General features: G+C 49.3%; 1 protein-coding gene and 1 non-coding gene across 4 annotated transcripts in view; one reads left to right on the plus strand and one right to left on the minus strand.

Moving 5' to 3' along the window:
• The window catches only part of CDH4 (cadherin 4), a 475,802-nt gene that overhangs the window by 216,961 nt on the left and 231,846 nt on the right, over nucleotides 1-26,995 (minus strand). The gene's annotated exons all lie outside the window — the stretch shown is intronic.
• Nucleotides 6,453-6,525, plus strand: TRNAE-CUC (transfer RNA glutamic acid (anticodon CUC)). The gene has a single exon. It is a non-coding gene; the product is annotated as a tRNA-Glu (tRNA).

Raw genomic sequence — 26,995 nt, forward strand, 5'->3', positions numbered from 1 at the left:
CAGCTTCAGCATCAGTCCTTCCAAAGAATATTCAAGAATGATTTCCTTTACGATTGATCTCCTTGCAGTCCAAGGGACTCTCAAGAGTCTTCTCCAGAATCACAATTTGAAAGCTTCTATTCTTTGGCTCTCAGCCTTTCCACAATAAGCTACCACTTCATATCTACTATGAATAGGAATTGATGTAATAATAATTTAAACAAAACCCAGAAGACAACAAGTGTTGGTGAATATGTGGATGCATTAGAACCCTAATACATTGCTGATGGACTGAAAATGATGTAGTTGCTTTGCAAAATGATAACTTGGCAGTTCTTCAAAATGTTCAACATAGGACCCAGCAATTTCACTCCTAGGTGTATATGCCAAAGAATTGAAAACATATGTCCACACAAAAATGTGTACACAAATAGTCCTAATAGTTTATTCTTAAAAGCCCAAAGGTGGCAGTGATCCAAGTGTCTATCGGGGAAGAATGAATAAACAGAATGTGATAGATCCACACACATTACTTTCCTGCAGCTGCTCTAACAAGTGACTACTAACTCAATGGCTCCAGACCACACAAATTCATTACAGTTTTGTAGGCTGGAATTTGAAAAATATCACAGAGCTGTGTTCTTTCTAGAGGTCAAGGAGAGAACGTGTTTCCCTGCCTTTTCTAGTGTCTAGAGGCACCTTTGTTCCTCAGCTCCTGGCCCATCACCCCAACTTCTGCTTCCACTGCCACATCTCTTTCTCTGACTCTGACCTGTGGCTCCTTCTTGTATAAGAGCCCTTGTGATAACACTGCACCCACCTGGATGATGCAGGGTAATTTCCTTATCTCAAGGTCCTTTTTTGGTTTGTTTTTTGTTTTTTGTGTCTGTGCCATGCGGCATTTGGGTCCCAGTTCCCCGACCAGGGACTGAACCCTCACCTCCTGAAATGGAAGTGTGGATTCTCAACCACTGTATTGCCAGGGAAGTCCCTCAAGGTCCTTAACTGACTCAGCCTGCAAAGTGTCTTGTGCCATATGCAGTGATATAGTCACAGCTTCCCGAGTCAGGAGTAGACCTCTTTGGGGGGCCATTATTCTGCTTATGATATCATATTATGAAAACCTATTCATCAGTAGAAAAGAAAGAAGCACTGATAAAACTTCAAAACCCATGAACCTTGAAAACAGCGTGCTATTGAAAGAAACCAGTCACAAAAAACCACATCTTATATGATCCCATTTACATAAAACATTTAGAATAGGTAAATGTACATAGATAGAATGTATGTTGGTGGTTGGTTGTCTAGGGGGTGTTTGTGTGTGTGTGTGCAGTGAGTGGGAGATTAGGAGGGGAATGGGGAGCAACTGCTAATGCGTATGGAGTTTATTTTGGGGTGATGAAAAGGTTCTAAAATTATATTAATGGTGATGGTGGCACAACTCTGTGAATATACTAAAAATTCTGAATTTTACATTTTGAAAGAGTGAGTTTTTTGGTATATAAATTTTATCATAATAAAATGGTAAAATGGTGAGTGCCTTGGCAAAAACCAGGGTCATAAAGTCATCATGTTTTTCATCACCAAGCCTTCACTGTGGGAAAAACATTATTCCATTAAAGAATGTCCTTGTTGAAGCAGAAGCAGAATTAATTTTATTAAACCTTAATATATTTCTGTTTATTATCCAGTGTGATGAAAGGGAAAGTTCAGATACATACCAAAGGGAACTGTTGGTCTTGAGGTGAAGCACTTGTGTGACTGTTTGAGTTGCCAGCTGAACTAGCTACACTTTTTTTTTCATGGAAAATTATTACTTCTTAAAAGAACAACTGACAGGCAAACCATAGTTTGTCATCTCCCAGTGTTTGGCAGACATTTGCCTGAAGATGAACAAAGTGAGTCTGTCACTTTGAGGAAAACAACTGACAACATTTGTTGCCAGTGATAAAATTAGAGCCTTTTTTCAAGCGAAAATTAGATTTCAGAAAATTTGTGCCTGTTATTGTGAGATTGAAAGTGTCCCAACAATGAAAGACTTTTCAGATGAGACTTGTGGCGGTATTAATAAATGTGATTTTTAAAATATTGTATGACTGAAGCTACACATAACACAGAAAAACAACAATTTCAAAAGGCTAATCCATGATGTTTTAAAATTACTCATCGGTTAGAGACTCATTCTAAACATAAGACAGGTCCATGGATTTTAATTTAATGGAGTATGAGAAGTTCAATGAGATGGTCTCAGCTTCCCACATTGCAGCTAGCCTTTAAGAAACTAACACATCAACTTTTGGTATAATATCAAAGAAGAGTATCCAGTATTATCTGAAAAGATGATTAAAACACACACCACAAATCTGAGTGAGGCTAAATTTTTCCATATATTTTTCAACTCAAACAACACATAACATAGGGAATGCAGAAGTAGATATAGCAGTCTTTTTCCAGACATTAGAAGAGTTTTAGCAAAAATGTAAAATACCGCTGCTCTTGTCACTGATTTGGTTTTGTTTTTGTAAAATATGGTTATTTTTCATAAAATGTGTTATGTTAGCAATGTAATGGGTTTATTTTTCTTATTTTTAAATGAATTCATCAACAACTAGTTTCAAATATCTCAGTTCCAATGTTTACTGTGGTAAATATGGGAAGATTTCACCTGTATGCACAAAAACGTTTTGGGTCTTGAATAATTTTTCAGAATATAAAGAAGCCCAGAGAACAAACACTGTAGAAGTGCTGGTAGACCCTGCTGGATGTAGGCAGGGGTGGTGCTAAGTGGGGAGAGCAGGATGAGGAAATTTCAAGCTCTAAGGCAAGGAGACAGGCTGCTGACCAGACAGGGTGGTCAGGGCAGGCCTCAGACGGAGTGTGTGGGGTAAGCGATGTCCTTCATATGCATGCACTGAAGCCCGAATCCCCCAAGCACCACAGGATGTGACTGCATTTGCAAACATGGTCTTCAGAGAGGTGATTAAGGTGAAAGGAAGTTGTATGGGTTGGCCCTAATCCAATATGACTGGTATCCTTGGAGAAGATTATGAATACACACAGAAGGACTGATAATGAAGCTGAAGCCCCATACTTTGGCCACCTGATGTGAAGAACTGACTCACTGGAAAAGACCCTGATGCTGGGAAAGATTGAGGGGAGGAGAAGGGGATGGCAGAGGATGAGATGTTGGATGGCATCACTGACTTGATGGACATGAGTTTGAGCAAGCTCCGGGAGTTGGTGATGGACAGGGAGGCCTGGCGTGCTGCAGTCCATGGGGTCACAGAGAGTCTGACATGGTGAGTGGCTGGACTAAACACACAGAAGAGAGCTGATGGAGGTGAGAACGTAGGGAGAAGATGGCCATCCGCCAGCCAAGAAGAGAGGCCTGGGGAGGCCAAGCCTTGATCTTGGACATCAACCTCCAGAACTATGAGACAATACATTTCTGTGTTTAAATCTCCCAGATGGCAGTCTAAGCAGGTCTGGGAGAGTCATACAGGAGCTGTGGAGCTGTGAAGCAGGTGGATATAAGGAGGAAGGGCATTCTGGGCAGGGGAACAGGGAGCAACAGTGCAAGTGCCCAAGTAACAGCTCCATTGGCGACTGGGACAGAAGGATGGCAAGAGCGGGAAGAGGGTGGGTGGGGACTTCCCTAGGGTGGGTGGGGACTTCCCCAGGGTGGGTGGGGACTTCCCTAGGGTGGGTGGGGACTTCCCTAGTGGTCCAGTCATGAGGACTCCCTGCTTCCAATGTACGGGGCGCAGGTTCAACCCCTGGTCAGGGAACTAAGATCTCACATGCTATGTGGCCAAGAATTTTTTTTTTAAAGGAAGAGGGTGGCTGGCAACAAGGGTGGTTGCTGCAAAGCCCTTACTCTGCTTTGAGCGAAAAGTGGACTCTGGAGTCCTGGGGGCTGACCAGCGATGGGACCTGGCCTGGGCTTTGGCTTGATCCCTCAACTGTGTTGGACAAGGATCAGGGGTCAGCCAACTACAGCCTACCCACCACCAACTGATTTTGAAAATAGTTTGGTTGGGATGCAGCCTTGTCCCTTCTTTTACATATTGTCTATGAGGGCTTTTCGGGCTACCGTGTTGAGTAGCTAAGTACAAGAAGCAAAGCTGAAAATATTTACACTCTGCCCCCCGAGGGGACAAGTGTGCAGACCCCTGGCGTTGATGGTAGGGATGAGTGTGGATCAGAAGACAGTTTTGTCCCTCAAGCACAGAGTTTTCGAAACTGAGAGTGCTATCAGCCAGGTGACAGGGTAGGGAGCCCCAAATCCTCCTTCCACAAGAACAATCATGTAATAACAATACATAGCTCAATTGCCTTTGAGAAGAATCCAGAAACCAGTTAAGAGAGTCCTGCATCTGAGATGAACCAAGAAGAACCACATCAAAATGGACAGGAAAATGTGTGACATTTACTCACCCTAGTCCTGCTGCCAGCACAGAAGAATATGATTGATTAAAAACTCCCAACTCTTGGCTGATCCCTTGGGAGGGAAAGAGAGGCATGAAACATGGGCCAATACTCTGACTTTTTAGGGGGCTGGCTGAGAGACTAGCTTCTGCCTTGGATGAACCTAAATCTTGATAGGGAAGGGAGCCAGGTTGGGGGCCCCTGAGAACAAAAGGAATTCCATGGCAGTATAGCACCAGAGAGGCTGAAGTGCCACAGGCAGAAACTAGGGAGAAGTCCTGAGTAGAAACAGGTGGTCCTCAGATAGGAGGTTACATGGACCAGCAGAGAGAATATCATCACTAGAAAAGGTCTTGAGAGGTCTCCAGAATCTTTAACTGGTAGATTGGTGAAGGTCTGTCTCTATAAGCCAGATTATAGAGACTGAGAAAGGCAGTCATTTTTTTTTTTCTCCCAAATGTGCAAGTCCCAACAAAGAAACACAGAAATATAGATGAACCTATTTGCAGGGCAGGATTAGAGATGCAGATGTAAGGAATGGAGGGCAGGGGTGGTGGGGTGGTGGTGGTGAGGCGAATGGGGACATTGGGATTGACGTGTGTGTAAAATAGAGAGCTAGTAGGAAGCTGCTGTCGGAGAAGGAAATGGCAACCCACTGCAGTATTCTTGCCTAGAGAATCCCGTTGACAGAGGAGCATGGTGGGCTGCTGTCCATAGGGTCACAGAGAGTTGGACACGACTGAAGTGACTTAGCATGCATGCATGCATTGGAGGAGGAAATGGCCACCCACTCCAGTATTCTTGCCTGGAGAATTCCAGGAACAGAGGAGCCGGACGGGCTGCCGTCTATGGGGTCACACAGACTTGGACACGACTGAAGTGACTTAGCAGCAGCAGGGAGCTCAGCTCGATGCTGCGTGGTGACCTGGGGGGTGGGATGGGTGTGGGTGAGAGGGTGGAGATGTATGTATACATATAGCTGCTTCATTTTGTTCTACAGCAGGAACTAATACAACATCGTAAAGCAACTATGCCCCAAGGAAAAAAGAACAAATTATATCTCCAAAAATCAACTTTAAAGAAATGGAAATAAATGATTTACCAGATAAAGGATCCCAAATAACCATCATAAGCTTGGTCAAGGAAGTAAAAGATATCAGAAAGACAACTAAATGAAATTGGGGAAATGACGCAAGAACAGAATAATGTACCAACAAAGAGAAACTATGAGGAAGAAAGCAGCAGATACTCTGGAGCTGAAGAACACAATGATGGAATCGAGAAATTCCCTAGAGGAGTTCAACCTTGAACCTGATCAGGCAGGAGAGAGACTGGAGAACTTAAAGACAGGGTATTCAAAATAATCAAGTCAGAAGATCAAGAAGAAAACAGAATGAGGAAAAATGAAGAGGGCCCCAGGGATTCACAGGGCACTATCAAGTGGAAATACTTAAACATTATGGGAACCTAAGAAGGAGAAGAGAAAGTGGCAGAGAGTCTATTTGAAGAAACAGTCAGTGAACATATCCCGAATCTGAGGAGAGAAACAAATACATTAATTCAAAAAGCTTACAGGTGGCTCAGTGGTGTAAGAATCAGCCTGCCAATGCAGCAGACACAGGCCTGATCCCTAGATCAAGAAGATCACCTGAAGGAGGAAATGGCAACCCACTCCATCATTCTTGCCTGGAAAATACATGGACAGAGGAGCTTGGTGGGCTACAGTCCATGGTGTCACAAAAGAGTCGGGCACGACTGAGAACACACACACACACACAGACCACCAACTATGTTACATCTAAAGAGACCTATACTGACATGCTGTAATCAAACTGTTAAAAATCACAGACAAAGAGAGAATCTTAAAAGCAGCAGGAGAAAAGCCACATTTCACACAGGGGCTCTGGTAAGACTGTCGGTGGAGCCTCAGTAGAAATCTTGCAGACTAGCAGGGAGGGGTGAAGCTTCCAAATGCTAAAGAAAAACTGCTAACCAAGAAAACGGCGTCTGGCAGAACTGCCTTCAAAAATGAAACATAAGGGACTTCCTTGGTGGTCCAGTGGCTAAGACTCTGTGCTCTCAATGCAGGGGGCCCAGGTTTGATCCCTGGTCAAGGAACTGTATCCCATGGGCTGTAACTAAGAGTTCTCAAGCTGCAAGTAAGAGATCCTGCATGCCACAACTAAGACCCGGCACAGTCAAATAAATAAATTTTTTTAAAGGTAAATTAAGACTTTCTCAGATAGACAAAAGCTGAGTAAGTTCATCAGTGGATCTGCCCTGCAAGAAACACTAAATGGAGACTTTCAAGTTGAAATGAAAAGATGCTCAACAGCAAAATAATATGAAATATCAAACCTTCTGGTGGAGGTGTCTATAAAGATAAATAAAATGCCTATAGCATCATAATGTTGGAGAACAAATCACTTTTAATTACAGTGTAGATTTTTTTTTTAAAAAAGCATAGAAAGTAACTATAAATCTTTGTGAATGAACTTGCAGTATAAAAAGAGGTAATATGTGTCACAGTAAGATAAATGGGCTGCAGGCATGTAAAGAATAGTTTCCATATGTGGTTGAAGCTAAGTTCCTATCAGCTTAAGTGAGAGTGTTACAACTTTATGTGTTTTATGTAATTTTAACAGTAATCACAAAGAAAACACCAACAGAATAGACACAAAGGGGGATAAGAAGGCAATCAACATACATTATCATTAGCCTCTGGGTGTCCTAGCATCTAAAGTGAATCTCTTGCAGACAGCATATTGTTGGATTTCTTTATTTTGTCTTTTTTGATCCATTCGGTCACTGTGTGTCTTCTAATTGGGGAGTTTAATTCATTTACACTTAGAGTGATTACTAATAGGGGAGGACTTACTATCGCCATTTTTACTGTTTTCTGTATGTCTTTTCCCTCTTTGTCTCTCCTTCCCTCTCCTGCTGCCTTATTTTATGTTTTCAGGCTTTTTTTTTTTTTTTTTTTTTGCAGTGACAAATCCTTAGTTAGACTGAGAAAAGATTCAAATAACTAAAATTAGAAAGGAGAGAGAGGGCATTACCACCAATGCCAGCAGAAATAAGCAGGATTATAAGAGAATACCATGAACAATGATGAGCTAACAAACTGCATAACCTGGGAGAACTGGATATATTCCTAGAAACATCTGACCTACCAAAACCAAGTCATGAAAAAATGAATAAAAATCTGAGCACCCTGTAACTAGCAACTAGAAATGCTGCCAGGAGAGAGGCAACTCCACCAGGGCCTGCCGGCAGACCCTTGATGCCTCCTTGGGACCGTTACTTTGAAATACGGGCGATCCCTCGTTTCCAGAGAACCGCTACACCCACGTTGTCAGAGCTGCCGTGCTGTCTGGACGTGTGAGAAGCAGTGAGGGGAGATCGGGGTTAATGTGCTCGTCTCGGGAATTTGGTCTCGTAGCTGCCAGAACCGTCCTGCTAGAACATTCCCTGATGGCATCACTGTGCTGCCGACAGGAGGAGGTGACTGTCGCCCTCCACTCTCTCGCCCTGGCCCCAGGTCCTGGCAGCTCGAGGTCATCGCCGATCCTGCGTGACCGGCTCCCTGGGTGGCAAGGGTTGGCTCAGGCTCAGGTCCCCGTGAAACCCTCTCCCCTGCCATGCCCTGTCCCCACCCCACCTCCTGCCCTAGGGAGGTGCCCATTTCTCGGGGGCTCAGCCAGCTTCCCACTGACATCCACAGGGCCTGTGGGAATGGGCAACATCCTGAACGTACCCCCCACCCCGGCCCATCCCAATCCTCCCCACAGGCTGTTTCTTGACATAGAAGAAAGCCTCCTCTCCCTTCTGAGCGCAGAGGAAACGCTGCTTCCCATGGGCACCTCCCCAGGCAGCACCTCTGCAGCCCTCGTGTGCTGAGAACCTTGAAGTTTGCAGCCGGAGTGGGGCTGTCTCAACACTCATCACAGACTGCAGGCTGGTGAGGGGGGCGCGCAGGGCACAAGGGCTGTCCACAGGGAACCCCCAGCGGGACCCCGGAGGACCCACCAGGGCCACTCACTCCTTGACCAGGTCTTCAGTGAGTGGCTCCTGTGTGCTGGGGACGCCTCTTGGGGGACACGACTGATAAAAAGGCACCGTGAACGAACTAGCAGAGCTATGTACCAGAGCGGGGAGGCGGATGGCAGATGGATGGGCAGCACAGAGAGAAGGCAGGCGGAGCGAGGGGCCAGTGGGGCAGGGCAGGTGGGGCGGACGGGAGGCGGCCTTGAGGCCTGGGGAGCCGTGTCCTCAAGACCCTGGCAGATGCTCTGTTGGACCACTGCCTTGTCCCACGGGGGCGTGCAGACCCGATGGTGAGCATCACAGACGGAGCGAGGCTGGGCCTTATTCCTCAGAGTGGAGCCTGGAGACTCAGGGACCCCCAGCGGTCAGCCACAAGTATCTGGATTGTAGCCCAGCACCCAGAGTGACATTAGGATGGTGGACAGTGTGTTGACTGCTGCCCTGCCTCTGACCTGGGGCCCACAGAGCCCCTCAGGCCAGGAGGCTGCCCCATGGTCAGAACCTGGCAGAGGAAAGGCTCTGTGTCCTGCCCGAACTCCCTCCAGATGAAGCATTCCAGAAGTCTACTGATTCCAAATACTCTGTTCTTAAAATGTGCAAGGAGACTACTCATTTCCTATAAAGAAAAATGTTTTTTTGCCAGAGAGTCAATGTGGGCCTGAGTCTATGGTTGCTGACAGTGGGGGAGAGCCACCCTGTTCCTGGGGTGTGGTGGACACCCGCATCTCCCTGCCCATGGGGTGCTGAGACTCTGCAGGCTGCAAGGAAGGTCCCTTCCTGCCCAGTGGGCACCGAGGCTCCTGGGATCACATGTAAAGCAAACCTAAACCTGCCTCCAGGGCTCCTGGCTCAGGGCAGCATTCTGGCTGGTTCTGTCTCTGCTGTCAGGTCTGGACACCAGCCCCATCACATCCCCCCTCGCTGCTCCCTGTCTGTAAATCTTGCACAGGGCTGACCTCTTTCCCTCTCATCCCTTCACACGAGTTTGACCACAGCAGTTGAGTGAACACAACCTGCATTTCATCAGTTACTTGGGCTCTTGGTATAAAACCCTCCACAGCGCCTCTGTCTGTGGGGCCACTGGGTTCTCTCCCACCCCAGGGTCCTTGCACCTGTTCTTGCCCTGCCCAAGGCTCCCTCCCAGCCCTCCTTCCTGCAGGAGGAAACTCAGCTGCCCCCGGCTGCCCCTTCTCAGGGAGAACCACTCTCAGCACCGTGGGACCCCTCGGCACTGCTGATTAGTTTCTGTTTATGGTGTTGGTTCACCTGCTTTTAATTGCTTCTCCCCAAAAGTCTGGGGGTCCCTGAGGCTGGAATCTTGTCTTTCTGTTTCACCCCTGAATTCTCATCATTTAGCACTTTACTTGGCACACAGTAGGTGTTCTACAAGTGCATTTTGATAGGAAGACTCAGGTGAGCTTTGGGTTCTCTTGTGGACTCACCTGTTTCTGTATGTCACTTGTTGAATTATATAAGCTACAGGCATATTATATTCACAGAATATAACAGAAATTTTCCAGCAGAAAAAAAAAGAACCTGAAAATTTATACATTAGAAACAAAGTTAAATGGAAAGGTTAAAACAAACCTAACTTAATTATTTCCCTTCCGCAAACATTGAAAAACTCAGATGAAGAAGAAATCACTCCTGATTAATTTGCATCTGTCTTAAATCCAAATGGAGCCTTTTTGTTTTAACATCACTTAATGCTGAGGCAGAGGAAGACTTGTGTTTTTAAAGACAAATGATTTGAGTCTTATTTTTAAGTCTCCACGTAGCACAGATAATTCTAAGAAGCTTGTTTGGCAAAAGTTAATCAGACATTGGAGATTAAATTTTTCCTTTATAGTATGCACACATTTAAAGTTATGAAGAGAAATTCTAAGCAAATAAATCACGCTTTATAAATTACTAATACCCAAGGAACAGATTAAGACATGTGGTGAAGTTGCGTTCCAGTCTCAGATGTGTAGGGACACACACATCTCTGATCTACTGTCAAACGGCTCTAAATAAAACAATTAGAGATGTTTGCATATATTTATCTTCTTGTGTGTTTGTACGAGCGGGATGCCAAGAGTGTGCTCGGAGCTGCACAAAAGATGAAACAGGATGAGGTCTCAGCCCTCGGGGCCTGCAATCAAAGTGAGGCAGATAAAACAATTCAGACATGAAATACATCAGTTGAGAAGGCTGTTAAAATTTATGAGGTGCAAGGTTTGTTGGCTTTTCCAGGAAAGGCAGAACCGAGAGGGGGGCCAGCTTACTGAGAACCACCGTGGGCGAGTGAGTTCCAGGAGGAAAGTTGAATAAAAGATACAAGTGCCCTGCACTGGGAGAGAGAAAGAGTGGGTGGGGGTCTGCGTGGGGGCCGGCTGTGGGTGGGAAGAGCAGGGCCCCCAGGAGCAGAGCCCCCAGGTAAGAAAGCCAAGGACCTGTGTCTCAGGTCTAAACGGAGACTCGGTTTCACTTCTGGGGGGGAATTGCCGTTGCTCAGGTGACCACCAGCATCTGGGACTGGTCCCTCCACGTAGAATTCAGGGTCCTCACTCTATACGTCTCATCCTGCTGAGAGCCTGGAACTGCCCAAGAGCAGGGCTGGTCCTCAGTGTGAGTTGAAGAGAACAGAGCCCTCCCTGCCCTGGTTTCCTGCCCAGACCCTGCTTCTGGAAACAGGCTGACACCTTGGACCACAGAACCTCAGACTGATGGCTACAGGAAGGAGTCAGTCCTCTCTCAGGGCCCGGGGTTCAGTGTTAACTCTGTTAAACTGCTTTGGAAAGCAACTTAAAAATCTGGAGCTTTCTCAGTTTGCAAACCCCAGTTCCCGTCTCTTTCCCAACTCTGGCTTGCTGCAAGTAATAGGTGATGCTTCCAGAAGAGCCATGATCCTGGCATCTGGGTAAGTTGTTCTCAGGCCCCACACCTCAGAAGGATCCCTGAAGCTAGAAAAGCAAGTTCTCATAGCAGCTTGGTAACATCACTTATGTCTCTGAAATGGAAGACAAATCTGTGCACGCTTAGGTATGTTTTTAACTGTGCAGGGAAGTAAACACACGAGGCAGTAAACACGGTTACTCCAGGGGAGAATCGATTGAATGTGGGGCTGTTGCTACTCAAATGGCACGACTTGACTTCCCAACGATAGGGAATCACTCATGTGATAACTCATGCAGTTAAAAATGAAATTTAACAGAAGATGCCAAAGAAAGTGGCTGCTTTCTGCTGCTTAGTTTTCCTTCAGGAAAGATGCTGAGAACTGGGTGGGCTACCAGGAGGCTGTCAGTCTTCAGGTTACCTGCTTCCTCCTCCTCCCTCCCATCCAGGCCAGGGTCTTCCACACTTAACCCCCCAGGTAGGGCCAGCTGGTGCACCAGAAACAAAGTGCTGTGGAAGGTGCTGGTGGCTTGGCTGCGGGTGGATCGGCTGGGGAAGGAGGGGGATGTGGGCCTCCTCCACCAGCAGCCCCCTGCCACCCTCCCACCCCACTTGCCTTGCTCTCTGCCAAGGACTCTCTTCTGATCCTTTGAGCCGAGACAAGACTATGACAGGAAGACAGAAGCCTAATTTGCAGTCTCAGAGTCAGTGTCTCTTGGTTAAACTGACTTGGAAATCAGTGTAAAAGTCCAGAAGAGAAGACGCTGTGCTCCCACCCCCAGTGGGGATCTCCAAGGATGAGGAAGTGAGCAGAAAGACAAGGGCCAAGTTGGAGGGGGAAATGCTGCTTCATTGTAGTGTCCACACCCCACCTTCTCTGCCCCACTTCAAGCTGCAGCACTCCTCACCCTCCTCAGGGGTTTCTCCCTCCTGTCACCCAGGAGACTGGAGGCCAGGTCTCCACAGGGTCCCTTCTCCACTTGTCCTCTCCCCCTCATCCTCCCCTGTGCCCCCTCTGGGTCTCAGTCTCTCTACAGCAATCAGATGAAGACCCTGATGCCGGGAAGCTGAGCCACCTTCTCCAGGCCCTGCATCATCTCTGTGCCCTGAATCCCACAGCATCGTTCTCCACATCTTTTTCAGTTGTGGGGCACCTGGGACAGCAGTGAGGAGGGCAGCTTCCCCCTCCCACCTTAAGCTCCATAAACCACATCCGCTTCATCCACACTTCTATCTTCAGGCTTATTAGCACACAGTAGGCACTCAGATGTTTGTTCAATGAATAAATTAATGATTGAACCACAGTGGGCAATTTCTGAAGTGTTATTTGATTGCTTTGAGGTGCGCATGTGCGTGTGCACGCGTGCGTGCATGTGTGCGTGCGTGTGTGTGTCTTGTCTCCCACAATCTGGTGCATTCTCCAAAGATGGAGGCTAAGAGCAGGACCCGTGGTCCCAGAAGCCTGGGTTCAGACTGCACCTCTGCTACTCACTGCCTGAGTGACTCTGGAGGTCACGCCAATTCCCTGTGCCTCACATTCCTTGTCTGCAGAAGGCAGATGCTTCATAAGGTTATTGAGAGCATCAGATGAGTTAATGTGTGTGAGGGTCTTAGGACTGTGTCAAAGAATCCATCCATGGTGAAGAGTGTTGGCTACAGTCTTCATCATCATCACCATTAACATCACCATCACCATTATGACTATCACTATCATTGTCATCATACCACCATCATCATAACCACCATCACCATGACCATCATTATCACCATCATCACTATTGTCACCATTATCACCATCATCATGACCATAATCACCATTATCATCACCACAATTATCACCACCATCATCACCATTATCATGACTATCATGACCATCATTATCATCATCATCACCATCATCATCATGACTATCACTATCATTGTCATCATACCACCATCATCATGACCACTATCACCATGATCATCATTATCATCATCATCATCATGACCATTATCATCATCACCATCATTATCATCATCACCATTATCATCATGACCATCACTATCATTGTCATTATCACCACCATCATCATCATAACCACCATCATCACCATCATCACTATCGCCACCATTATCACCATCATGACCATCATCACCATTATCATGACCATCATTATCATCATCACATTATTACCACCATCATTACCATTATCGTGACCATAATGACCATTATCATCATTATCATCACCATCATCATCATGACCATCATGACCATCATGATCACCATTATCATCATCTCTAAAGCTCCACCAAACTTCAGGAGGGTCCCACAACAGATCTTCCTGTTGAGCTGACATCCTATTGAGCTGAATTTGGGCAAATAATCAGAAAGAGAAAACTTCCTTTGAATATGAAAATTGAAAATTAAGGGGGAAATGATGCATAAATAACATATGAAGAAGAGATCTGCATTTGAACAAGCCTAATAAATAGAAATGATTTGCTGGTGGGTTTAGAATTGACAGGACAGGAGGAGGTAACGACCCAGGCATGATGGGGCAGGGAAGACCCAGGGTGAGGAGAACTTCTGCCAGTCAAAGGGGAGATGGCTGGAAATGAACAGGAGCCCATGGTTTGAGCCTATGCCGCTCCACACAGCACTCAGCTGCGCAGATGGCGTTTCCCGGCAGAAGCGCTTTGCTGGAATGTTTCAGAGCAGACCTGTGGCTGGGTGCCAGTGCTGCCACTTACCACGCTGGCCACCCTGAGCCAAGATTCCTGAGCTGCGAGTCCCACTTTCCTTATCTGTGCTGTGCAGGAGGAGGAGCAGGGAGCCTGGTGTGGGTGGGAGTGGGGCATGGCAGGCTCTGCACACAGAACTGGCCGACCGCAGGCATGCAGAGGGGATGGAGGCCTGTCAGTGGCACCCTTGAAGGTGACCTCCCAGGAAAATGTCATCGCTCCTCACGGGGAAGTTGCGTCCTCCTGACAGGCTTGTCCCCTTATACCTCACAGTGACTGATGGCAGGCAAATATCCCATGGGTGGGAGAGCTGGCGGCCAGGCTGGGTGCCCTGTGCTCCTCACCTCCCTTGGGCAGCCATGGCATGGACTGCCCTGGAGCTGGCAGCCTCTGTGGGTTCTGGGTCACTGCTTCTGTCACCTGGGGGCTATTTTCCCCTCAATTCATTATATTTTACTGTTGTCTGAGTGAAAATCATATTATGCAGGTGGCACTAGTGGTAAAGAATCTGCTAGCCAATGCAGGAGACTCAAGAGATGTGGGTTCGATCCCTGGGTTGGGAAGATCTCCTGGAGAAGGAAATGGCAACCTACTCTAGTATTCTTGCCTGGAGAATTCCATGGACAGAGGAGCCTGGCAGCTACAACCCATAGGGTTGCAAAGAGTTGGACAGGACTGAGTGAAATCTACTGGGACACCCTGAAAACCTTCACCTCTCTATGGCCAGGCAACGTGCTGCCGCTGGAGACAGAGCAGCAGGCAAGACTGGGGCTTTTAGTGGGAGAAATAGACTAAATTGATCCACTAAAGACAGGCAATCACAGAGTTGGAGAAGAGCGTGGATGAAAACTGAGTGATCTGGCAGTGGGCAGAGCAGGCACTCTGACTTGAAAGGGGGTCAGAGAGGTCTCTTTGGGTGGAAGGGGCTTCTCATATCTGGTGAGAAGGAGTGGACACTGCCGTGGGCACCCAGGGACCAGGGTAGGACACCCCAGGCCCAGGAGCAGGGGGGTTGAGGCTAGGCTATCTAGAGGCATAGGGATTTTATTCCCGGAGCAGGGGTGAATCCAGTGGTGGACCTTAGCAGAAAGAATCCTGACCTTGTGCTTATTAGAGGTCCCTCTATTGTCTGGAAGGCTTGCACACGTCAAGTGCTGTCCTAACCTGGGTATAAGGGGGGAGAAGTCGACGAGGGGAGGTGCTTCTAAAGCCTGAGTAATACAGCAGCAAACACAAAGCCTGAACAGTGTGATGTCACAGACAAGACACTTAAATGTGGAAAGAAGGGCAAGTGGTGATGCTGATGTGACTTGAGTGAGAGGAGAGAGAGGCCGGGCTGCCCGGAGAGGAGGGGTCTCCTCGTCCACCCCTTTGCAGGTCCACTTGCTCCTCCTCCTCTCCCAGACTGTCCCCACACAAGGTGGGCTTTTTGCCATGAGGCAGCTGGGAAGGCTTCCCTGAGGAGGGAGCTTAGGTACATATGTTTGTGCTGAGATTTGAATGACAAACGCTGGGAAGACCACCAGGTTGGTGTCCCATGATGATGACAAGACAACCCAAGGACAGGCTGGCCCGCACGCTGGCGAGACCCTAGGACCCTGAGATGGCTCCACCAGGGAGGGTGACAGAAGGGGCCTGACGCTGCCCATGGCCATCAGCCTCCAGGAGAGATTTCAGGTATTGGAGAGAGTCATACTGTGGGGGCTGAGTAACAGCATCCACAAATGTCCATGTTTGAACCTCTGGATGCTGTGAAGATATCACCTTCCAAGGCAAAGGGGACTTTGCAGATAGGATTAATTAAGGACTCTGAGATGGGAGGTGACCCCGGATTCCCTGGGGGCCCAGTATTGTCACAGGTCCTCATAAGAGGGAGGTGGGAGGGTCAGAGAAGGGATGTGATGACTGAAGATTTTTGCTGCTCCCTGACCATGGAGGAGGGGCCGGGGGTCCAGGAGCCCGGATGCCTCCAGAGGCTGGAAAAGGCCAGGATCCAGATCCTATCGTGAAGCCATCAGGAGGAACCACCCTCTGACATCTGGACTTCCAACCTCCGGAACAGTGAGATCATAAATCTGTTATTTTAAGACCCTCTCTGTTCATTTGTTACAACAGCAAGAGGAAGTGAATACAGATGACATGTCTACTCTCGGATATTTGGAGCCAGGCTAGACAGACAGCTCCTAGGATCTCCCTTGTTCATGCCCCATATTTCTCTCTCATGCTTTCTACCTCTTCTGAGAACCAGACCAGAAAAGAGCAAGACGACCCTGGAGGAAGACTCTCCTGCCTCCCCTTCCCTATTCTAGCAGAGAAGCTGCTCTCTGGGTCATGGTTGAATTTGGGGTGTGTTCACTGGCCGTTGGTTTGCAGATAAGCCCTCATGGACAAGAGGCTGGGACCCAGGCCCTGGACAGACTCTGTTTGGTGACCGTGACTTCCCCAGGCCCTTGGGTCTCAGACAGGCTGCCTGCTGTCACTGACTGTGGCTCAGGGCTCAGGTGGTCTCTGTGAGGCTCAGAGTCACCTCGACTTTTTGGGGAGTCACAGTCCTAGTGCTAAACTATTGACATGAGCAAAGTGGGGGGTGGGTAGGTCATGCCCCACTTCTGAAGCCCCACTGTACATTGGTCAGCATGATCTCACTCTGTGTTCCTGTACTTTCACAGACACGGTCTGCAGACAGAGATGCAGAGTCATCTACACAAGGCATCTCAGCTTCAACCTGCAGAAGACACACAGCAGCCTGACTTCCCTTCTTGAGTCTCAGCTCAAAATCAATGAATCGCCTTCACTGTACGGGCAGCGCAGCTGAAATGAGCTGCGTACTCTGCTAATTAAGGCGCGAGAGGTCTGAGCTGCATAGGCACCAACCAGACACGCGTGAAGTGGTAACAAAACACACTCAAACATTAAAAAAAAAATAGAATTTGCCTTGACTTTATGCAGATTTCTCCCCTTTTTACACCAACACGAGTCTGTAAATCAAGGCCTTTGCCCCAGGTTGCGTTATAAACAGAAAGGGTACGCTCCGCAAGCGGGCTGCTCTCCAGCTGATAAAGATGCAAGATGCACGGAAGGGGCTGGATGAACCTCAGGCGCACAGATGTTTACTCTACAGTTTTATTTTTATTCAGAAAGTGTGTGCAATTTAATTAGCTACTTTATTTTATAAAAAAAGGTACATTTTGACTCCAAGAGCTTCTGAATGACTGCAGCAGAGGGGGAGGGACCTTCCCGGTGAGCAGCACGGTCGCTCACCTCGGTTTGACTGGACCTTCATCGTGAAGGCAAGTGTCATCCGGCTTCGTGCGGAGACGTGCCCGTGACGACAGGTGCCCCCTCTGTGCTCTGCACCAGGCCTGGGGCGGAGGATAGGGAGGTGAGCCAGACCGAGGCTCTGTTTTCATGGAATCCAAACTGGGACCTCACTCCAAGGCAGGAGGGATTCAGAGGGAAGTCCTCCCAGGTCACCTGGCTGCTCCTGGTCCTGGAACTCGCTCTTGTGGACAGGGTGTGGTCCTGTGGATGCGAGTCTGAGTCCTGGGAGGAGCAAGTGCAATGCATATTTGCCAGTTGGAACCACCATCTCTTTTGGGGAGCCCCTCACCTCCATCTCAGGTGGGTTTGAGCAGGACAGGCCCTCTCCCCTGGTGCCATATTTGGGCCCCAAAGAGATGACCCGTGTTGCCTGCCCCTTGGCCGCAGTGGTTCTGGGGTGGAACCCAGACCCGCCAAGGCACAAGGGAGAGGAAGTGTCCCCTCTCCTTCACAGACCCAGCAGGTGGACACTGTCCTCTCTTCCGCTGGGTGGGGTGCAGGCACCACCTCACTGCAGGCGCGAGGATGGGACCTGCTGGGGGCTGGGCATGGGGAGGATGGGAAATGGATGGGAGGATGAGGAAGAAGTGATGCTGTGATGACATGAGCTCTCGTCAGATGAATGCTGGGTTTGGTTTTGGGTCTCTCGTAACCCAGACATTGCACAGCAAAGAAGAGGATGACTCGTGAGGAGGTGGCCCGACAGGCAGCAGGCTCCTGGCAGAGGAACACCTTGAGCTGCCACCTCCAAGGACCATCCCGTGAGGTCGGAGTGTGAATGCTGAGCTGCAGACCTTGTTTCTGACTGCTGAGCTGTGGACGGTCTCTCTGGACCTGTCGCTCATGGCTCCAAGCCCAGGCCAGAACATCCCCAGCTCCTTTGCATTAACTTGAAGAGAAAGTCGGCAGCTACATCCAGTGAAGTCACAGAACATAGTGGTATAGAACCTTCTGACAAACCCAAAAAGTGTCACCGTTTCAAGAGAGCCGAGTCTGCTGAGACCCACACGGCACTCACACATAGTTTCAGCCCCAATCCTGCCTGCCTGCCTGCTGCCAGTGGGCCGCGAGCACAGCATTCTGTCTGTCTGGGGATCGGCCTCTGCCCTCCAGGCAGTGGATCCTAAGCATCACAGCCACCCCAGGAGTCAGGCCCAGGCTGGTGGGGAAGCTGCATAGGCACAGGGGCTGGGAAGGAGGGAAGTAGTTAAGATTCTGCGCTTCCGCTGCAGAGGGCTCGGTTTGATTCCTGGTTGGGGAACTAAGAGCGTGCCGTGTTTTTTTTAAAAGGATAAGATGGGAGAGAAATGAAGACAAGCTTTGCCTGTTCACAGCTTTGCCTCAGGCTAGTTTGCTTCTAAGGCGGTAGGAGTAGGGAAGACACTGATCAGAAATGTTAATTGTGTCAAGACACACATACCTCTTCCCGTGTCCTCCTGGGGCTGCCCAGGGCCACCACCAGGAAGATTTAATCAGCAAGGTGGAGCCACCTCCTCCCACAAAGGCAGCTTCCAGAATGCTGAGAACAATGGCCTCTTCCCAACATGCTGCCCTTACGCCCAGCCCACCAGCTTCATTTGTCCTCCCTGGGACCCAGACCCCAGCCCATAGCGTGTGTGGGGAGGAGGGAGATTTGGCTGAGCTGTGGTGGACTGTGATGGGGTCCTTCCATCACACAGATCATCAACAGGCAAGAAACCTGCCTGGCAACAAAGGTAAATATCTCCTTGAGCTTCTTGCACTCATCAGCTGAGTTTTCAAGGCTGCTTTTTAATTTTCTACCGCACTTTATGGCGCTTGCAATGACTTTCTTGTCTGGCATTAAAAATAAATAAATCTCCCAAGACCCTAGAGTCCCAAGGCTTAATGGGGCTAATTGTGGATTTGCGTTTTCAATCTTACAGACGAACTGCTTAGGGGCACAGATAACTTAATGTGCTTCAGACAAGCCCTCTTTCTTTCTCACCATTTTCGAGCGCCCAGGACGAGGGTGACACGTGGGTTTCTCTGGGCGCTGAGTGACAGCAGTGGCTGCCAAGAGGTCTGAGCTGAGCAGGTTCACAAGTCTCCATCTAACCCAGCTGGGATTGATTAGTGATGTCTGCCTCAGGTGAGGGGGGTGGGAAGGGGTTTGCACAGATGTCATCATTTCACCAGCCCACATCCATGCATGGTGCTGTCCAGGTGCTGAGGAGATGGTTAAGCCAAGTGGCTGGTCAGACAGGCACCAGTGAAGCCAGGAACATAGGTTAGAGAACAAGGTTAATCCATCCAAGCTTGGTGTTCTCAGCACCAAGAGGTTCTTTATTCTCTCACAACCCTGACGTGCCACCTACAAACACCACTGTCTGGAAGAAGGATGGAGGTGGAGGGGGTTAACAGCACAACTGGCGCTTAACCCAGTGAGGATGGATCTGAAGTGTCGTCTCACTGGAGGAAGAAGCTTTGTTTTATGTTCACACGCACAAATGTAATAAATGTCAAGATGCAACCCGCACTGAGAAGCCGAGCTCCCAGGAGCGGTGCTCCAGTTCCTTCTGCAGCTTCAACTCACTGCCATGCCTGCTGCTTCAGAAGGGAAGCACACACCCTCTGGGTCCATCCTTCACCTCCTCCACGTGTCCCTCCCCACCCCCCAACCATCCCACTCAGAAAAGCTGATCCCAGGAGGAGCAGTGTCTTAGAGCCAAAGCCCCTGACCATCTCCCCAGCCCCTCCCATAGTTTCTCTCCCCACTCCGACCTCTTCGCTGAATTAAATCCTATTTATTCCCGAGATTCCCAGTTCACATGTCCCTAGGGAAGCCTGCATCCATCAGGCCATGCTCCTTTATTCCTTGCTCTGTAGGAGTCAGCAAACATTTTTTTATAAAGGGCTGAGAGAGTCACTATTTTAGGCTTTGCAGGGCATATGGACACTTTGCAATTGTTCATTATTGATGTTGTAGCATGAAAGCAGCCATAGACAATACATAAACGATGGACATGGCTGTGTTCAATAAAACTTTATCTGCAAAAACAGGCAGGGGGTCATAGCTTGCAGACCCCTGCTCTATAGAGTCACGTTCCTTCCTTCTCACTGCTCTTTTTTTCATTCCAAGTTTCAATTGTCTGTCTTTCATTAACAGATTTAAACTCTATGAGTACAAATTGTTTTTTTTTTTTTTACCACTATGATAGTCCATCTGACAAATGCTTGTGAAATGTGGCACTGAGCCTGGTGCTGGAGCTGTGTGCAAGACATAATAAGCACGTATTCTGAGAGTCGTATTAACACTGACAGGAAAAACCTCTTCCCCCTCTCCTTAAACTGGAGAACAGGTAGGTTTGGCTCTGTCATTGCCAGTTTGTCTCACTGAGGGGAGAGCCTTGATTGAAACGAGCCAAATTGGAGGTGGCAGAAATAAGAGACACCAGACCCAGATGATAACAACTTCAGCTCCTGGATCAAGCCACAACTAAAGGTATTGTCTAGATTTCTCTGCTACTTAACTTTTTTATATTAGTTACTTTGAGTTCAGTGTGGCCACCTACAGTTGAAAGAGTCCTAAATGAAGAATTTGATTAAGGAAATATGGAGCTCTGACCCCATTTAGACACTTTTCTAGTGCCTCAGTTTTTAATGTGGTGGAACACTCCATGAGTTCATTCATAGGCATCTGAGCTGCGCTGTGGTTATTCCTATCTATCCTGAGGCTCTGCCATATTAGTTTTTCCCTTGCTGGAACAATGCCCGGGTGTTTAACTGGCCACCGTTGGGGCATATGGCAGTTGGCACAGCTATGAGAATCTTGGACTTGGCCCCAAGCCCTTATGGGTGAGGACAGAGCCTGCAGACAAGCGTGCACAACCAGTTCCTACAGCAGAGCTGCGGACGCGTCCCTCCATGGAAGAGCCGGGGCTCCCCCTGCAGATGTCTCACCCTCTGTGACCAGAAGGTCAAAATCTGCTCATCTGACCAGAAACCTCTGTTTCTCTTATTTGGGTCATTTGCCGAGGCTCTGAGTTATCTTTTTTAAACTCAAACTGAAAATACATTTTCTCTGTTAAATAAATTAATAAGTTAAATAGGATCCACAAGGTTCCAGTGGCATTCACACCTGGAGACAAAAGTGGGTGGGGCAGTAGCTGGCTAGGAGCAGAGGATGCAACTGTGTGTGACATTTATCTCCCCACGGCGATGTGAAGGCAGTAGGCACCACTCCTGCTGTGTTCCACGGCACCCCCACTACACAAAATACCTGCATCTGTATTCATTTCACTTTCCTCCTTGGGGCTCATGCGCCTCACGTGAGCATAGCCTTGCTTGGTGGAGCACGCATGCAGCTGTCTGCTCGGATAGCGATAGTGTGAGATCCCCATTGAAAATATTAATCTTGGCGTGGTTACAAGTGAGGAGATGCTCTTTTGAGTCTGATGTATGGGCTGGGCTACTGAGCTGAGAAGGAGGGGAGGGCATTTTCCCACCACAATCAGGAGAGCGGGAACCTGAGGGCTCAGTGAGGGAGGGGCCCCAGGCCACAAGGTTCAGCTGGGGCTGCTGGTGAGAAGTGGATTCCTGGGGCACCGCCCAGGGACTAATTGGCTGGAATGCCCACCTGCAGACCACTGGCTTCACTGTGCCCCTACAAGTGCCCTGATCAATCAGCCCGAGGCTGAGTGGGACTCAGGAGCTCTAGCAATTAAAACTTGTGCCTGCTGTTCCTCCGGGGTGGGGTGGGGGTGGGGGCGAGGGTGCGAGGATGCAGGAAGAGATGGTGTGGGGAAAGGCACGGAGTTCCTGGCTGCGCTCGAGATGTTATCGGCACACAGCTTTCCCTTCCATCTGTCCTGGTTTGAGTGTATCACGATTGTGTCTGTGTACAGTTTATGGACACAATCACAGTTGTGATATGAGGGAATTTCTGCCAGATGAGGACCCAGAACACAGAGGCTGTTGCCACTTTCTCTTCTGCTCCTAATGAAAGGGTGGTATTAGCGAGAGGGCATGTGGAGGGTCTGACTCCTGGCTCAGTGGGCACCAGGGCCTGGGGTCCCCTGAATGGCATGTGCCAGTAGCCAAAGACACAGGCCGCACATGTGACCCTAGGCATGCTCACAACTCCCTCCACCAGCCTTGTCTCCTGATCTGTGAGGGGTGACAACCACACACCGAGGGGACCCCACAGGGTTGCGACCAGGTTCCAGGGTCATGACGTGCTCTTGGGACCTCAGTTTCACTCTCAACAGTATCCAGCCTATCCCCCGAAATGCCTAACCAGGGACAGTTCCCCAGAAATCTCCAAATCCTCCCATTTTTTGGGTTTGTTTCTGAAACGAACCTCAAGGTAAATGCCAAAGTGAGTCCTGAGCACTGGGCGGGGCTCAGGGCTCGTCTAGTAATAGGACTCCCAGCTTCCCTCCCTGTAGTTACTAGGGTGGCATTGCCTCCACCTCCCTTCATGTTGGGGGTCCCTTCATGGTAGGGGTCCCTCCATGAAGGGGTCCCTCTCTGAGGGCTGTCTGATTTCCCAGGTTTGGAGCTCAGCTGAAATTGGAACCCCCTCCCCAGTCAGCTAGCTCTCCCTAGATGCAAATTTTATGCACAGGTGGAGCCCCCATGGTCCCAGCCAGGAAGGGCTCCTGTCTCCAGCTATTTGTCTACAACAGAGACTTTAAAAAACAATTGTGGTTGAAAATTCATGGCACAAAATTGTGCATCTTCACTGTGTTCCAGTGAACAGCAGTGTTATCTCCACACACCCGTCACTGAGCAGAATCTTCTCATCCTACAAAATAGCAACGGTTCTCACTGAACGATGACCTGACTTCCCCTCAATCCCTAGCCCAGGGCTTCCATGCTCCTACTCCTGGGGACCTCAGATAAGTGGGATCCTATAGCATTTGTGGCCCTGTGACTGCTCGTTTCAGGCAGCATCCTGTCCTCACGGTTCATCTGTGTTGACAGATGTCAGATCCCCTCCCTTTAAAAGGCTGACTAATATTCCTCTGTGTGGCCAGCACACAGTCTGTGTACCCACTTCTCTGTCTGTGGAGCACTATAAGGTCTATATTCTAAGTGTGATCTTACAAGAAGAGGGAACTTCTCAACAGCCCCTACACAGTCAAACACAACACACTTGGAAGAGGAAGAAAACTCCAGCTCTGGTTCCCATGTATCTAAGTTCTCCTTCCTTGTGGTCACCTGCAGTGTTGTGCACAGAAATGATTCTTCTGTAGTGAGTGGTGCAAACCGAGACAAGGAAACGGTAACCACACAAGGCTGTGGGGAAGGGCCTTCTGCCTGGAGGTGGGGCGGCATCCTAGGGCCCAGGGGTGATCCCAGTGCATGGTCTGAGCTTCCCGTGTGGATTGGCAAGGCTGCCTGAGGATGGCCGGTAGGAGTTGGTGTGTCTCTGCTGCTGCCTTTGAGCCTTCCACCCTCCTCTCAGGCTCACACCACGCCTGGGTCCCCTCACCTCACAACTCAGATAACTGCACCCAGGCTGGCCCTGGATCCCGTCTAAGTGAACACCCCTCCCTCCCTTGACCTGTGCTCTGCCCTTCCACCCACTTGTGCAGGAACACCTGGGGGAACCTCTGACCTTCACTGTGGAGAACGAAACACATGAATGTGTATCATATACATTATCATATGTCATATATACACAATTAATCTACGGGACACACAAGTATCAAAGACATACGAAAAGCCCATTTTTAAGCAAAGTCAGCTCAGCTCAGAGCTCATGTGACTGATCCCAAGTTCAGGCAAGGTATCCACCCGAATGTCCATTTCCTTCTTTGATCAAGCCTGCATCCTGGAGGCCATGGCCCTAGAACGAGAAATGCTACCAGCTCCAGCTTGTTGTTTCACTTGTTTAGGGCTTGGCTGCAGGGAAATCTACACCCGGGGCTGAATCTTGCTCTGTCATCTTCCAGCGGTGGGACCCTCTGAGTCTGAGCCTCAGTCTCCTCCTCAATAGCAACAGCATGGCGCCTGGTACGAGGTGTTAATCTGAGAGGCCCTCAGGGTGAGGGGGGTGCTCGGGAGGATGGGAAGGCCCTTCCTGTTCCTTGCAGCAGTGAAACCACCTCATTTCAGCTCCTAAAGCCTCAGCTGCAGCTGCAGCTCTTGGGCTTCTGTGAACTGGCCCAGACCCCAGGCTAGGTCAGCTAGGCCCGACTCCTGTAGAAAGATGGGCAGGCATTGCCTTGTAACTGCCTTGCAGACGGTCTTGAAGGGGCCTCCCTGTCGAGTGGAGATGCCTGCCTGCATTTCTGGCTCTCATAGGAACCTGGGAAAACCCCGAGTCCTAAGGTCGCTGAAGCCGGGGGGGACCTGCTCCCTGCTGGTCCTGTGCTCACCCACCCTCTGCTCCAGCAGCCCCGGAGATCCCAGCCCTTAATCCCCACTCTTTCCTGGGCATCTGGGGGTCCCCCTGATGAAATATGAAATATGGATGCATGCCAGCATCGCTGGCCTTAGCTCAGGATAAATATCTCTGAACTGACAGAGGCTGCATACCTGCTGTGGCCACGGACAGCAAGCCCTGGGGTCCTGTTAAGACTGGGGTTGAAATTCCTGTTCAGACCACACATAATGCTCGTTGGTAGAAGACAGCCGACACACCCTCCTTGGGAGCTGTTGTTTCCAGAGTGAAAGTCCACACCGTGTCAGAAAGCAGCCTTAAGGCTGGGTATTGAGCCGCCCTGCAGCTGCAGGTCAGGGATGCAGCTCCCTGTTTGCTCAGAGAAGCACGAGGCAGCAGGTGGGGTGGGGGGAGGCTCCCTCACTTTGCAGCCCCAAGACACACAATCTTCCAGTCTCAATGCAGTCTCCCTGCCTTCTGCATTAGCGCAGACACACTTATGCACCTGGGCTCCACATTTTCTTAGGAGAAGACGTCCAACTTCTCAACAGCCACTATACATGCACACAATTCTCTTGGAGGAGGGAGAAACACCAGCAGCCCCAGGGCATGGCGGAAAGGGGATTAGCATTTATCACAGGAGCATCATCACACACTGAGGTCAAGAAACTCCTCTCCCACATCTGATTCCCCCAGTCAAGCACCCACTTTATTTGGCATCACTTCCCTGGAACTGGAGTTCCAGATCAATAGCCCAATGACGCATTGCAAACACAGCCGTCCATACATACCACTCCCCCTACTCTCATAGCACCCGTGCTCAGGAAGCACAGGACTCGATGCCCAGACTGAAAACAAGACTACCTCTTGTCACCCACCTTTTCATTGCCGTCCTTAGGGTGGCCCCAGAAGATCCCGTTCCTGGGAAGATGCAGCACAGAGCAAGGCTGCAAAAGCATTGGGTTGCCAGGGCCCACCACCCATGTCTGCAGCTAGGCCTGTAAGTAAGAGAGTGAAGACGACCCAAAGGGCAGCAACCTGTCAGGAGCAAATGTTTCCTCGAGGCCAACATGTTTCCAGCGAGATCTCAGATGCAATGAGCAGAGGCAGGGGGATACCAGGTGTGCTCAGAACCCCAGTCTTGGCTCTGTGGGTCCACAGGGACCTTCTTCCCAGGTGCTTCCCAGAGCAGAATCAGGAGCCAAGTCATAACACAGTGAGTGTTTGCCTTTGAAGATGGCTATTTGTACATTCTCTCCTGGAGCCACGCAAGGATGGCAGGAGTGAAACAGAGCTGCTGTCATGCATGGCCAAGCTGAGGCTCTCACAAGCTTGTGCCCCTGTGCTATGCCTGCAGCCGGTGGGAACAAACCTGACCAAGGCAGAGGAGGTGGCCTTGTCACTGGAGCTGAGCTGCCCAGGGGTGGGGGATCCCACTAGGGCCTGCAGTCCTGGCAGGGCCGCCATCGCAGGTTGGTGAGACCTTTCCTCTCTTATCCTGGGATAATTTGCTCAGCCACAGTTTACACAGAAAGACAGCTTATTTAACTTTTCAAATTAAAGCTTAAAAGCCCCTAATTAAACCAATAAATCAGAGCCGTTCCTGTGGGAGGGCGGAAGGAGCCACATGGCCTCTGGATCCCTCTCTTATACACTGCTTGAGACCTGAGTGGCCATGGTACATGGCGACTTTTGCTGCTCTGCCAGCCCAACTGCGAGGGATGCCCTAGGCTCTGGTCCTGTCAGACGCTGTAGGGTGGGGTACACATGGCTGGCCCCTACCAGAGCCCCCCAGTTCTCAGGTGACAGTCCTGAGAACCAGGGAGGGACTGGGGACTCCCACACTGAGGCCCCAGCAGCCGAGTGGGTCAGGACTCCAGGGAATCTTGAAATTCCCTGAAGTGGAATGGGAATGGCATTGCCACCATCCTGGGCCTGGACTTTGCCCAGAAAGAGGGAATATCAGCAGCTAGGCCTGGAGGAGAGCTGATCCTAAGCCAGAGGAGGATGAAAACTTAAATGTGTGTGTTTTTTTGGTTCTTTTTCTACCTAGGTTAGTAGAGCAGGGGTTGCAGATGTTTTCTGTGCAGGACCAGAGAGTAATTAGTTTTTGCTCCGTGGGCACCAAGGACTGTTTCACAATGACTCAGCTCTGCTGTGGGTGCAGGAAAGGAACAGAGATAATAAATAATAATAATAATAAAATGGACAGACACTGTGTCTTCCAAGACAATGTTGTAAGAGCAGGAAGCAGGCCAGGCTGGGCTCATG

This window comes from Odocoileus virginianus, chromosome 9 (assembly GCF_023699985.2).
Source record: "Odocoileus virginianus isolate 20LAN1187 ecotype Illinois chromosome 9, Ovbor_1.2, whole genome shotgun sequence".
NCBI lineage: Eukaryota > Metazoa > Chordata > Mammalia > Artiodactyla > Cervidae > Odocoileus > Odocoileus virginianus.